This window comes from Ziziphus jujuba, chromosome 6, assembly GCF_031755915.1.
Source record: "Ziziphus jujuba cultivar Dongzao chromosome 6, ASM3175591v1".
NCBI classification, from domain to species: Eukaryota; Viridiplantae; Streptophyta; class Magnoliopsida; order Rosales; family Rhamnaceae; genus Ziziphus; species Ziziphus jujuba.
The window spans coordinates 9,845,947-9,861,206 of record NC_083384.1 but is presented as its reverse complement, the minus strand read 5'-3'; positions in this window follow the sequence as shown (position 1 = coordinate 9,861,206).

Below are 15,260 nucleotides of genomic sequence, written 5' to 3'. Positions count from 1 at the left end.
GGAAAGGCTAAAGGGGTTTTGAGTCATTTTCACCAATTCAAGTGTTTTAGAAACCATAAAAAGATAAAAATAAAAAAATAACTAAGAGGGTTCTTTGTAAGTGAATTTATTAATGGACATATATATATATATATATATATATATTTATATATATATAGATATATATATATATATATATATATATATATATATAGATATATGCGATTTGAGCTTGTATAGATGGGACGAGGAAGCTTTATATATAATAATGAAGAAAGATAAATTGAATGATGTTAAATATTGTATTATCATAACATAAAAAAAAAAAAAAAACAAAAAAAAAGCATTATCGTAATATATGGTAACACTAATTTAATTTTTTGTGAGCTTGGATATCAGCATACTTTTATGAATACCTTAAATTTTAAAGTTAGTAGGTCTAAGAAAACCATTTTTTGGCTTATTCTAAAATTTGAGAGGTATTGGATTGTTATGAAAGATATATATCCTTTCTAATCCATCTGCTATGTGATTTTAGAGTTTTTTCAATATCTTATCAAATAGTGTATAATTAAATAGGAGACTTTCTGTAAAAAAATATTTTAAAAAATAAATAAAAGGTACGTGGATTTTTTTATTTTTATTTTTTTGGTCATTAAAGGTACGTGGATTTGATATTTAAAAGCGAGAGCAATGAAATTAAAGATTTTCAACATGCTCCAAATGTATATTCTGCACTCAAATAATCTTTTCAAAACAGATTTTTTGAAAATCAAATAAAATAGTAATGAAGTTGACAACCAAACATTTGCAGCCAAAAAAGTCTGGTAACACTTAAAAAATTAACTTATTGAAATTGTAAAGGAACGTAACAACATGAAAAATAACAGAAAACAAACATCAAACAAAAAACTATTTGGAAAAATATATATATATATATATATATATATATATGCAAAAAAATTGCTAATAATTGTTCAGAACGCATCCAGCAGGTATATCAATGACTATATAATAAACCAATTAATTGCTTATAATTTTCAAGTTGTTAAAATTATCTGTGATATTTGATATTATTTAATAAAACATTTAAAAAAAACATATGATATGATAATAACACATTAATTATCTTCCTTTTCTTTTTTTTTTTTTTTACTAGGTGCATGCTTTGCTAAAGAATTCAATGCACACGTAGACAATGATACTAAAAGACACTAACTTAAAATGTAAAATTAATATATCAACCTTTTTCTGTTTCCCGGCTTTTAACCATATAGCAGACAATAGCAACAGTTTAACTTCCTTGACATTGTAAATCTTCATATAGATTCATGTGTTTTATACAACACCATCCCCCCCCCACAAAACCAAAAAAAAAAAAAAAAAAAAGAAAAGAAAAGAAAAGAAAAGGAAAAAAATATTAATCGGTGGTGGGGGATGATTGGTGATAATCATGGTATTAGAGGCTTGAGGAAGGATGCTAGCATATATCCTTTGTATGGTTGCATAAGCCTTCACGTTATTGTTGTCCTTTTTATTCTTTAATTGTTGTGACATTTCTTCTTAAGACATTCATATTTTCTTCCCAAAAATAAAATAAAATTCCAAAGTTCAAAGTCCGAACTCAAACAAAAGGATGTAGATTTTAGTATTACTACCTATTGTCTCTAGTACCTGCTAGTTTAAGGACCTATTTTTGGTTGTACTATTGTCTCTAGTTGTCTCTAGTACCTGCTAGTTTAAGGACCTACTTTTAGTTTTTGTTTACCTCTAAGTTCAATCTTAAACAGAAATGAAATAACTTTCAATTAAAACACTATGGGAATATATTCTAAGTTAATATTAGTACATGACATACACATTAAACAGAAATGGAACAACTTTCAATTAAAATACCATGGAAGTATATTCTAAGTTAATATTAGTACATGACATATACATACAGATGAATATGAAACATGATTTAGAACCACACTGTTCTCTTTCTAATGAACTTCTCACTATTTAGGAAAAATAAGAAGCATAAAAAATTGAGAAATAACAATTATTAACAAGTAAAATTACTAAATGATACCCAAACAAACTTTTTTTTTTTTTTTGGGGGGAAAAAAATAGAGCTGTGGGCTACTTTGGTTGGGGAACTATGATTATATTGCTTAAAATTAGCTGAATGTTTAATTAGGAACATTAAGACATGAGCAATGACAAATTTTCAAAGAATCTGATATGTATTGTAATGAATTTAAATATTACAGAAGCAAGTAAAAAAATAAATAAATAAATAAACAATGGGCCGTTGATATCATCAGGGACATCAAATGGTTGTTATACTGGTTTTTTAGAAAAATAACCACCCCACTAACCCATTTTTTAAAAATAGCAATTTTTTTTTTTTAAAAAAGTAGCCCACTTTTTACTTGCCTGGATGAAAATACCCTTTCATAATGGTTTTTGTTCTTTTTTTTTTTTTCTCTCTCTCTCTCTGTCAAAACACTTCTTTTTTTCTTTTCTTGTTTTTTTTTTTTTTTCTTTCCTCTACCTTCGAATCCATCAACTCATCTAGGGCTTTTTTCTACTTTCCCTTTCTTTCCCTTTCGGAAACTAGATCATTGTTGCCACCAAGAGACAAAGGAGAGACACACCATTGTCGGCTCTACTCCGATCTGTCATTTGTCGTTGCCACCATCGTCGCATCACCATTGTCGCCACAGTTGATGAGAATTCCAGTTTGAACGGTTCCTCTCGATGTGTCTCTACTTTCCTAAATGTTGTCGTTCTCGGCAATGTTGTGAGTGAACCTAGTCCTTTTCTACGTTATCATTGCTTTTCTGGTTTCTATACCATAAATTATCGATGCTATTTTTTATTTTTAGTTTTCTCTCTTACCTTTGATTCATTTTCGTGTTAGTATAGTAGTTTGGGTGGTTAGGTCTTTATACTTTCAGAGAGCATAAATTGATTCATTAGAATTTGGTTGGATTTGCTTTTCTCTTTTTAATGTATAGATCTTTGAATCTGGCTTGTGTTTGGATCTTTGGCGATGTTGGTTCATGTGGTTAGGATTGATAACTGCTTCGATTTTGAGGTCAGTTCGTCATACGAAATTTATCTTGTTGGCGAGGAACTGAGGACTTGAAGGAAATGGGTCATTGCAGTGGAAGATAGCTTCGAACTTGAGGACATCTTATATTTTCTCTTACTCATTTGATTTCAGAGTTCTTTTTTAGTATAGTTTTGTTTTGTTTAGTTTTTTTTTTTTTTCAATTTTTCAGGAATTAAATGTTGTTGCCTTCCGAGATAGTCGAATAGCGCAACTTGTTTTGTCTATTGAATTGTAGACTTGGTCTTTGTATGAAAAATGATATCAAATGGGTCCAACCATTATATCGTGATCTTTTCCCTCTTTTTATAAGTACCAATGCTCGCATTGGTGGTTCTCTGAAACATTGAAGTTTTTTATATATTTTTCCTTATGAACTGTGAGGAGCTATTTGATGATTAGTCTATATTGCAAAGTGTTAAATCTTGACAATTTTATTACACTGGTTGTTCTCTTAATTGTTTGGAGATCCTTATGTATCTTCTTTGAACATTTTTTGGTGCTCATAATGTTCAGGGTGCTGTTAAATCAGCAGTTTTGAACAGTCTAATTGGACATCCTGTTTTGGTACGTTGAATTTGTATTTTAAGAGTGGGATCCTTTTTTATTATTTTTTCTATCTGATAGGACTGCGTAGAAGTTTCTTCTTTATTCTGAAGTTTTATTTCTCATTTACTTTCAGCCAACTGGTGAAAATGGTGCAACTCGGGCTCCCATAAGCATTGATTTACAGAGGGATGGTTCTTTGAGCAGTAAATTATACAAAGAGTTGACTTTGGTTGGTGCATTGACTGCATCAAGACAAGGAAGTTACTTCCAAGATCCCAAATGATGAAAACAAGCATAATTTTTTCTATGAGGTGGTTTTGGCTGTAGAGTCTAGATGGGATTTCAGTATAAGATGGATGATTTACATAAATACTTAAATTATTGAGTACTAATATAAGCTTAGATTATTAGCTCGACTTCATTGCAATTTATTTTTTTTAATTTTTATGTAAGCAACTAGGTGCTATATTGCAAGAAGTGAATTTTTTTTTCTGGATTTATATAAATCTTTTGATTTATATTTTTCATAAACAATATTAAAGCTCATTTACCAATTGGATCATATTTAATTGCTATTTTTTTTCCCCCAACTTTGGTTTCAAAAAGAGTTGTAGGATAGAAAGTCCAGCATTAGTTCCCAAAAGAATCAGGTAAATGTCAAATTATATTTATTGCTTTTATTTCTGCTTCTTCTTCTCCCTCTCTAACCACGTTTATAATATGGTAATTCGGAAACTTAATTTGAAAATGATATTTGCTTAAACATAATTCTAACATGTATGATATTTTGTGACTTATCATGATGATTGCTTATTTGTGATCCATAGTTTGGAGGTGGGGATGGTTTTATATTTCTATTATTTATGTATTTATGTTTACTACAAAGAAAATGAAATCCATTGATGCGTTTAGTGGCACATATTTCTGCATTTAGGCTAATGTTCTTTGTCAGTCATCTTATGTATCTGCTAGTGTCTTATATTTGTTATGATCCTTTTCCAAACAATTTTATGCCCAGTTAGCTTTACAAACCAATCTCAACAAAGTTAGCATGCAAATTATTCTTAGAGTTTAAGATTAGAGATAAATAAGTGCTTCCCCTTTAATGAATCATGTGATCCTCTATTAATGATAATCCTATGGTAGACCTATGAATTGGGCTCGCAAATTTTATTTTTTATATCAAAACTGAAAGAGGAATTATCGATAAGTTAGATATATTGAGAGAATAGGCGAGTTACATTATAAGACCTACCCATTATACAAGAATAAAATTAACTCATTTTAGTTTAATTAAGAAATATATAAATATTTAAGTTTTTTACTAATATTGATTTTTTATTTTTTTAGCACTAAAGGAGCAAGTGAGGGACCAAGCACAAAATTGAAGCACAAAATTTGAGATCGTATGGTTGCAAATGACTGCTGAGAAAATTAAAAAAATAAGGATTTGAAGCTCTCACAAACACACACACACATACTTGCTCACAAAGATAAAGAAAGAGAGAGAGGGAGAGATAAAGAGATAGAGAAGCATTAGTGGTGGTTTGTTTTCCATTAATGTAAATTGCTATTTTGAACAAAATAGAAAATGTTATGCAAGTTGATGCTGCATTAATGCATTAATATTGAATACGGTATGATTTGAAGGTACAGAGTCACTCCCAAAATGAAGCCATTATGGGAATAAGTTATCTGCAATGCAAGTGATCTAAGCATTCGAAAATAAATGACCAACATTAAAAAATGGAGTTTTTAAAAAATTTGCACTGTAAAGCATAATGTAATCCTTAATATCTTTCTGTATGGGTTGTTTTGTTGCAGTGGTGACTGTGGCAATTTTACACTCAAGTCCATGGAGTTTTTACATGCTAGATTATTATTGACTTTCACACAAGATGACATAGAGTTCTTCAGGAGAAAGTATGCTCATGAGGCTTACAACAAAGAACTAAGCATATAAGCTGGGTGGTTATGCATTTTTCTAATAGATTTTCCTTCAAGCAGAAATTGTTTTCCTCCTGTTGATATTTTTTTTCCTCCAAGTGGAAATATTTTCCTCTAGTCGGAAATCCCATATGGTCAATTGAAGCTTCTGGATATTTTTTCGCCAGGTGGAAAATTTTTCCCCTAAGCAGAAATCGTTTTCCTCCTGTTGGAAAAAATTTCCTCCAAGCGGAAATTGTTGAATAATATTTACTCATATCGGAAACTAATTTCCTCCATTTGGAAAATCAATTTCTAATAGATTATTTAAGTTAATAGTGGGGTAAAAAAATTGAGAGTGGAGATAAATATTATATAAGATGAAGATGGCTTTAAACAAAAATGTATTGACGTTTAAAATCAATAACCATTTAAAAGAAAAGAAAAAATAATATATATTTGTTTTTCTTTTCAAAATCATTTGAACATTTCATAAAATGAGATTTAAACTAAAGATTTAAAATCCACTCCAGAAAGCCTCTTTTCATTTGGGATTAAATTCAAAAAAGGAAAAAAAAAATGGCTAATAAATCTTCCACCGTTGAATAGAAAATATAATATCCAAGATACAAAATAATTATCAAAACATATTAAACAATAACGCTAAATTAAAACTTCATAATTCAAAGCATAAGATAATGGATTCGTACATCTCTGCCTATAATGCCAACACCACTGCATCGGCTACATCTACGTCCAATAACATCTTCACCTTCGGATGGTATGTGTGGCATCCTCGGCCTACCGGCTCGCCTACGTGTCCATCTAGGTGGAAGAACAATATGACTTGCCATATCATCCGAAGCATGCCACTGTTTTTCATCTAACACAGGGTAAATGGACTCAGCATAAGCTGCACGATATGCATCCGCGGTGTAGTAATGAGAACACATGCCATAAGGAGCAATTTTGCATTCTTTGCAAGCGGCAATACAATGATCACAAGGATATTGATCAAGATCGAAGACTTTACATGAGCATGTTTTTTATTGGAGATTAATTGTACCCCTCAAACTCCCACCTTTCATAAGAAATTCATGTAGATCAACGGCCTTCACACGTAGTCCGATAGACTCCAAATTTCAGAGTTTGAGTTGCTCTTCCATATGGTTAGTCACAGGTTCGTCAATTTTGCACCTACAATACGTCGCTCATAAAACCACCTTTGCAGTAAATCCCGTATGTACTCAATTAATGCTACTATTAGCATCTTTCTAGCATCTAGTAAAATATCATTTAAGCTTTCTGCAATATTGGTGGTCATATTAGTGTACCTTCTACATGGAGAAAGAAAACATGCCCACCTTGTAGGGTCACATGATCAAATATACTGGGCAGTCCTACTGTTTTTTGCCTCAATTTGTCTCATATAAAACTCAAAATCTTCAACCAAATTTGCACTATCTGCAAGCATGAAATATTGTATTATTATTTCATCTTTCACATGTCTATTTACTTTAATATTTCTGCTTATATGGTACGTGACAGGTTCCGCCCCGGAAACCTTCCTAGGATCCCCTGAGTGGCCCCGCCTAGTGAAGTCCCACTGGACAATCCTTAGAGAATATCCAATGGAACCTTATCTTAAAACATGGACAACAAACACAAGCGATAACAATAATACTTTAATATGTATAAAAAAAAAGAATAAATCCACAACAGCGTAAAGTCTACAACTGGCCTACTGTACTACAGGCCATAACTACACGCATAAGTACCATGATCTCTACTGAGTCTCATATCTAAAATCAAAGCATTCTATGAGTATCAACGAAGTCCAGGAGTACAAATAAGTAATAAATAAATCCAAAAGATAACAGTAGATAAAGGAAAGATAAATACGGCTGATGTCGTGGAAGGAAAAAAATGATAAGCTGTGCGCGAGATAGACTGCGACTAGCTACCTGGGCCTAAGGGAATGAATTTAAAATAATAAAACATGAGATAAAAAAATCTCAGTGAGTGGCATAGTATAATAGAAAAATAATAATTTATTTCTGAAAAATCTTTCTCTCAAGACCTCTCGTTCCACTCGTTGGAAAAGTTTTCCGTTTAAAAATCATTTTACAAAACCCAAACTTATATCCCAATTTACTATATCATAAAATCGATGCTCAAATATAAAATGAATGATCATTGTAATATTATAAAATGTCTCAAATCAAGATATAAATATTTGAGCATAAAATATAATAAATACAGTTCCACCAAATAAATCTGAAAATACAAAAATCACCACAATGTTTGTAAATCAACAATATGTTCAAACGTACACAATGTACCAAATGATGTACCAATCTATAACCCATGGAAGGCACCCATCTCACAACCCTCAATATACAAAAGTGTTGTGGATATCTCAATTAACCATCGGGACGTACCCAACCTCAGTCCGTGGTAATAATAAATCGTTGGATGATACCAACCTCACGGCACCGTGGTAATAATAATAAACCATCGGATATATCCGACCTCAGAGTCTGTGGTAATAATAGATAACCGTTGGATGAAACCAACGTCACAGCACCGTGATAAACCTAGCGCACTGTAATATAATACTAAACCAAACTCTGGTACTATACGGTACATCGATTTAAAATAATCGATACAGTATCTTACCGTATCATAAATCATAATTTAATATTCACGCTCAACCGCTTGTCTAAATATTTCAAAAAAACTTCAAATCATGATTTCTTACTAAAATAATAAAATACCACAGTGAAATATATTCACCATAAACCGATTTTAAGCATCTAAAAATTTATAAAATATTTGAACATGCTTAAAATCATATAATTTTCAATATGCCTTCTCAAATCGATTAATTTCCAAAGTGATTTAAAACCTCAATTCAAATACCAAAATATTTAAATACCACAAGTTCATTCATGAACTCATTAGAATTGCCAAACGTTTAAAATATTGACAAAAGTCATATAAAATGATAACACATATATGTAAAAGCAGATCCTCAAGCATCCATAGAATGAACATTCAAATCAAATGATATTTATAAGTAAAATAATCAAACCACATATATATATATATATATATTATACTATATACCTAAAATATTTTTAAAACTAATAACTACTCACAGTACTGTAGATCTCACGTCTGGTCCTCTACAGGATTGCCTCCAGACTCAACTCGAGTGCCTGTAATATAATAAAATATTTCTCAGGCTCCAAACGACTAAACCAGAGACACTTGTATAATCCAAATGTCTCAAAATAATTTACAGTACTACAAAATTGCATAAATTGGACACCGAACAGTCCAACTATACTGCGTGTCCTTAGGACCTGGTACCCAAAATTGGAGATTTTCACCCGAAGCCTAATATTTCAAAATTGAACCACCTAATGGGTCCTAATAATATCCAATTTCACTAATTCAACTCCAATTTTAACTAATTTGACCAATTTTGTCCAAACACAGTCCCCAACTTATTTGAAAATTAACTAATTGATCCAAAAATAGAAAAATTATCAAACGACCTCCAAAATTCACAAAATTTATATTGATGGAAAGTCCAAGAGACAAAGAACTCATCAGTATACTCACCTTGGTCCAAAGTTTCCTCCGGTGGCCTGAAAACACTGTTGAAGCGTCGGCCAAACTTTCCGTTGTCGGACCTTTCAAACGGTGAGGAATCTAGACAAAATAACCACAGAAATGAGTTCAAAGGGGTCAAAAATAGTGGAAAAGGTGTATGGGTTGGCCTGAAACGGCCAAGAAATGAGAAAATCCGGCGACCCACCTCGCTGGCCGCCGCGGACTTCGCTGGCCCGATCTGGGCGCGTTCGGCCGCTTCTTGTTGTGAAATTTCACGGCTGAACTCACCTTCAAGTGAACTTTCTAGTTGGCTAGCGCGTGTAAGTGGTGGTTGGCCAGAAATGGGCAAAAAGGCGGTGACTCGGTTCGACAGTAAACGGGTCGAAATGACCCAGTTCGGACCCACGGATTTGAGGAGAGAATTTCTCGGGTTTTAGCGAAGAAATTGGTATTTTGGGCTTTGTTTCCTCTTTGACATACTTACCTAAGCTTATATAAAGCCTTGGTTCACTAACAGACAAAAATTAGGACTGGCTTGGACACTGATTTAAAACTTATGCTTAAAACTTCTCAGAACCATAACTTTTTATCTGTAACTCAGAATTTGGCATGCCACCAGTTTATGAAATCATATCGATGAGATCTACACAATGGTACCTCAGTAAAAATAAAAATATTGGCTATTGAAAAAGTCAACTTGAACCCATATATTGTTCACTTAGTCAAACTTAGTCAATTTGGTCGAACTTGTTTAATCATGTATATTTTTTGGTACGGGGTGTTACAGTACGTGCACAGTGCATGGTATGCATTGGGAAAAACTTTGCATAATGCCTTTTCAATAGCGGGGTGTCTATCACTCACAAACACCAAATCCGGAAAATCTCCAATGGCATCCTTAAGGTTTTGGAAAAACCATGTATATGCTTGCTCGTTCTCTCCATCTCCAATGCCGAAAGCCAAAGGATATATTTGTTTATTGCATCCATGCCCGATGCAATATACATGTACCCTTTGTATTTCCCTTTCAATGTAGTCGCATCAACAGCCAACACGGGTCTTATGTGGAATATAAATCTCCTAATGCTTGCTCCAATCGGCATAAAGAATATACAAAATTGTTATTATCATCTGTTTTGATACCTATAAGAGTCTCAGGGTTCTTCGACACTAACTCATAACAGTAGGCAGGCAAGTTAGCAAAATTTTCCTTTGGAGATCCCCTAACACTGTTAAGTGCATATTTTTTACCTCTCCATGCTTTGTATTAGATTATATTCATCCCATATTTCTACAAAAAATCATGTTGAATTTCTTTGGGTTTGTAAACACGTGCAATCCCTTCATATTTAGATTTGATATATTGCCCAATAATCCGGCTACTGGCCTGCTTATGTCCTCGATGTACAATATTTAACTAGCAACTATGTACATTATCAAAAATTCTCACAATAAATATTTCTTTATTTTTAAATGTGGTTTTACATAGTCGCCATTTACAAGTATTTTCCAAGCATACAACCTCATACCGTCGTGTAGTTGATCGTGTCACCTTAAACTCCTTATTTTCACGCATGCATTAGATACTCAGTTTATTGTGTAAGTCACGCTTGTTGCGAAATAATTATCCAACTACAATGCTCTCATAGCCAGTGAACTTTGACGAAAATATGGCCATAGAACCACTTCTGTTGCTCAATGATATGTGGTCACTTGTAGCACGATGAACCCAAACATCATCAACTCCTTTATTGTTCATTTCAGGATGCATATCATTATCATTGTCCGGCAATTCATGATCAAAATCTACATCATTATGATCAACATCATCCCCTGCTGCATTGTAATTCTCATCATGATCAATATTATGCAACTGCTCATACTCCTCATTGTTAAGAAACTGTTCAGCATAGTCACCTCCAACATCAACTCCTTCGTGGATGTTAAATGATGTCTAGGCCCCACGAACATCAACTTGATCTCTAAACTGAATTTCTTGAACCATAATTTCCTGAGATGTAGCTTGAATAGGTTTAGTACTGGAAACTTGTGGTAGACAAACATCAATTGGAGGATAAGCAAAAGAATGAAGATTACTCCCACTATCCGAAGCAAAGATTGTTTGATGAACATTTCTAGATATATGTTCAACTTTCGAAATCACCTCAACATACAATGGAGGCCACATCATTGTCATCCCTCCATTCCTCACTTCTTGAAAAAAGCATTTCACATCCCTATCACAATGTATTTCTATAGGATCCAACTTTTCTGCACATCGTCCATATATCCATTTTAGCTTTAGCAAATATTCATTTCGATCTATCTCAATAGAATTGAAAATCTCATCCTTTAACTCTGATTTTGTGCATCTCTTGCCAACGAAAACCATTATATTTTTACCATTTCGATATTCCCAATTACCACCATCATTTTGTACCAATGTTCTATTGTATAAAACTGTAATTACAATATCATTATTTTCCATTTTACTATAAAATTAAATGAATAACGTTAAACTAAATCAATAAATATATAAAAATTTGAATAATACTAAACAAACTTATTAACTGCATTAAAAAAGTCGATTCTATTTTTTTTTTTTAGCCAAATATAGAATTTTTCGACTGACAAAAAACTGGCGAAAAATTAGCGGAAAACTTGCGAAAACTGACAAACTGGAGGAAAATGGTGGAAGTTCATCTTTTTCACCAAATTTTCTCCATTTTTACTGTTTTTCACGATTTTTCAATTTTACACAAATTTTCTCCCATTTTCAAACCATATGTCACCTAAGTATCTTTAAACTCACATACAACAGCTTATAAATTAATTTCTTACATACCCATATTGAATAAAAATCTTAAAAATTCCAAAACTAACAAAAAATACAAGAAAAAAGAGAAAAAAAAATACATATCCATATTCCTCAGTTTTGTCTAATAAGAAAAAGGATAAAAATTTTACTTGAGTTTAGTTTTAGAAATAAGAAAATACAAGAAAATGAGAGTGAGAGTAGATGAGATGCAAAGAATGTTTATGGCCTGTTAGAGAAACCCTTGCACAAAACATGAACGGGTGTGTAGAGGAAGAAGGAAAGGGTAAGAAAAAACATATTGCATAATTTTCAATTTGGTTAAGGATATTTTTGTCCAAAAATGACTAGTTTTCGAAAAAATCTTAGTTATACAACATTTGGTCAAGGCCCAAACTGTGGCACAAAATAAGATGGCAAGGCCCTTTATAATTTGAAGTGTGAGCTAAAACAATATATATATATATATATATATATAGATATTTTGTATCTATTCCAATTCATTATTGATACGGTGCGATTTTATTTGAAAATATTATTAAAAAATAAATAAACCATTAGTCCTACATGCATTTGTGAGTGTAAGAATATATGTACCACGAATATATTGTAGATTTCCCTTGTAATAAAAAAAAAATAGATATATCTATATATATATATATATATTGTGGATATTTTTTAAGGATGGAAGACAAATTTTTCCAAGTTAAAATTTGACGATGAAATTTGGAAGTTTTACAAATTGCAAGCGTTTGGATGGGTTGGAGAAAACGTGTTGGCACTTATTATTACTTTTAGTAAGGACATCAGCCGTGGGATATAGTCGCAAAAACCAGTCGGTGAAAAAGCATCTTGGGGTTCATATTGCATTGATGGCCAGATAGAAACATAATATAAAACTAATATTTATTTTGACAAAGGAAATATTCTAGGTCAAATTCAAATTAAGCTACCTCCTATCTTATTCTAAATTGTTTTATCTAAAATGCTGGAATACTTAAATGCTAGACTGCCAAACACGTCCTCATCCTTATCACTTCAATCTCATGTCCAGCAAGATGCTAAAAGGTAAACCTGTGAATATGGAAAAAGAATCTGAGAACAAATTATAACACAGAGGAAAGACAACAGATGAAAAAAACGAATCAAAACAGGTATAGGTTTTAATTTTTTTTAGGAGACAAAGCCCATAAATCCAAAAGTTGTGTTTGACTTGGCTATTTATTTAAAAGTTCAAATCCATAATGTTTTTCTTTAAATGAATAACAGTTTTAATCTTGATCCGAAAAGGGTAAATTTTAATTTTAATTTTTTTTACTACTTAATGAAGTTTTAATTTTGGTTTTAATAAAGTAAGTTTTCTAAATACGATGAAAAAGTATTTGAAAATATATATGAATCAAATCCAAAAATCTATATATGGCTATAACAATTGCAAATTTGACTCGGACAAATACTAAACCCACCTTAACAATAAAAGTTATAGAGCTAGCTTTTTGCAGTCGAATTTTAGACTTTTTATCATTTCAAAGCTCATGATAAATGCTTAAATGGGTCTCATTTTTCATAATGGCTTCGTTCACAAAAGTTGGGAAGCACAATGAAAAATTGAAAATTCAAACCAAGGGAGTCACACAACAAGGACCAATTAATTCAGCGTTCAGACACAGAATATGCGGTGCGTTTTCACGTGGGCTTTTGTCAGAATGTTTGGTCCAGGCCCAGCCAGAGCTAAAGCATAAAATATAATATAATTATATTTATTGATATACATTGTAAAGAATTTGATAGGTTTTTATTTTTTTGCATTTTCCACCTTCACAAGAAATGAAGAGAGTTGACAACATCCAGTAGTTCCAAAAACCTTAATATTTAATTTTTCTTGAGTGTTTTTTTTCCATGTTCAAAATTAGAACAGCAATATTTAAGGTAGAAACAGATTAATATTTTAGATGCATAAAATCAAAATTAAAAAAAATAAGTGCTAAAAACGGTTCATAAAAATATGATTTGTTCTACGAGAAACAATTGAAGACAAAAATGTTGAAATTAAAAAACATTTTCTCTATACATATATTTTTAATATATCTGCTGAAATATGAATTAAGCTTTCTTATTGTAATTGAATAATTAAATTATTCTATTTATAAGAAAAAAAAATGTCCTATTTCCAATTAAGGATTTTGGATAGTTTTCAAACTATTAGAGGAAAAGATGGTTTATACTTCTATAAGTACAAACTCTCAAATCACATTTAATGGACTCCGTATGTGAATCCAAGAACTGCGTCTTGAAATTTTGTACTCCCACAAATAAATACTAGATTTTGTTTTTTTTGACAAAAAATAAATACTAGAAATTTGCTCCTCCGGATATTCCAAATTGAACAGAATCTGTTGGGATTTCAATCTTGGGCCCTAAAAAATGGACCATTGGGCCTGAAAGGCATAACATAGCATTTATTTATTTATTTATTTATTTTGACAAAGTGGTATAATCGAGCATTTGCTTTCACAAATATAGACAATCCTCTATATCGATTTTTTTTTTTTTTTTTAATAATAATCCTCTATATCGATTAGGATCCTATAGAAAAGCCCCTTAGACATTAATTTTTTTTAAAAAAATTATTTTTTATTTGAAATATTGAATTGGGAAGGAATATATATATATATATATATGAAAAAAATATCATGTGGACGCAAAGCTCTCATTGTATCTATTCCGATAGTCACCACCGGGCTTGGTCCCAACAGTCCTGTGGTGCGTATTTGTTTGAGTTTGAAAAGACGTACAGACTATAAAAAGCTTTCTCTATATTAGCATAAATTATCCGATCCCAAAAACAATTAACAAAGATACATCAAATCGATTTACCCCAAAAAAAAAAAAAAAAAAAAGAAAGCATCAAATCGACTATCGACGTCCTTTGAAACTGTGATCCTGGTGGAACTTTTATGTGCTAAAATACAAAAATCCAACTTGCTTTCTTATCTCTATTATTTTTCCACACCATATGGTAAGTCTTTGCCTGCATAGAGCTTTCAAAAGTTTCTAATGGAAGCTCAGCCAGAAATTTTGAAAAAATATATATATATATATTATACATATATGAAATGAAGGGTACAGTTAAACAATATTGTGGTAACCCAAATGCCAAAAGGGAAATATTTGATATTGAATATGGAAAATCAAAATAAAATCAATATCGCTTATAGTATATCATTTTGTTGATAAAATTATACATAATATATGAATATATATGTGGAA